Source organism: Solanum verrucosum, unplaced genomic scaffold, assembly GCF_900185275.1.
Source record: "Solanum verrucosum unplaced genomic scaffold, falcon-dt-bn FXZP01000260.1, whole genome shotgun sequence".
NCBI classification, from domain to species: Eukaryota; Viridiplantae; Streptophyta; class Magnoliopsida; order Solanales; family Solanaceae; genus Solanum; species Solanum verrucosum.
Window position 1 is genome coordinate 888,281 of NW_026019972.1, and position 1,017 is coordinate 889,297.

A 1,017-nucleotide genomic window follows, 5' to 3' on the forward strand; every position below is an offset into this window, starting at 1 on the left:
AGAAATATATATTTCTTATATTATGCTTTGTATGTTAGAATTTAGTTAGGAACTAAGTTTAACGAAAAAAAAGTTTTAAATATTTCATAATATTGTATGATATTATGTTTGGCTACGATAATTGCCTCAGTGAAGCCATATAGTCAGTTAAAAATATCTAAGTTTACCTAAACTAAAATTATTTATTTATGTATTCTCTGTAATAATTTGATGCATACCCTATTGAGGAATCAAATAGATCTAAATATACCTTAGATAATTAATAAATATCCAAAAATACGCTTATATGGGTTCCACCAAATCAATCAAATCAGACTCATTCTTCTATGATTAAAAAAATTGTTATAGGGAGAAAATATATTTGAAACAGACGATAATAATTTGGGTCAATAAGTAAACATATAAAAAATCTAATACAAATCCCAAATGTTAATCTTTATATATGTGTGTGTGTGTATAAAGAAGAAAAAAATTGGCATACCATATAAGAAGAGATAATGAGAGGGATAGAGGGGAGGGAGAAGGAGAGAGAAGAGGAGGGGAAAAGGAGAAGAAACTTTACCGAGAAAAATGAACATCCAAAGAAGAGTGAATACAATGGTTGATTCCTTCTTCATCTTTTATACAAAGTCACTATATCTCAAATATCAATGATGATCTTTTTATTTTTGTATATTGATTCAAAGTAAATGTCTTCATATTTATAAGACATAAGTGGTACACCAACTTGCCAAGTGAATTCAATCATTAAATTTTAAATCTAAAAGAAGTGGGTAAATTAAAAATTCAATGCAACTAGTCAACTATTCTTTGAAAGTTGGAAAGGAATATTAATTAGTTTTTGCACTTATATTTAGAGTTTAAATAAAAATTATATTTATGTAATCTATATTGTTGACACTCAATTTTGACCGACTTGTATCTCATTTTGATAACTATTTGGTTAAATAAATATTTTTAAAACTAATTTCCTTTATTTATATATGTAAACAATCTAATCTATTTGTACCTGTCACA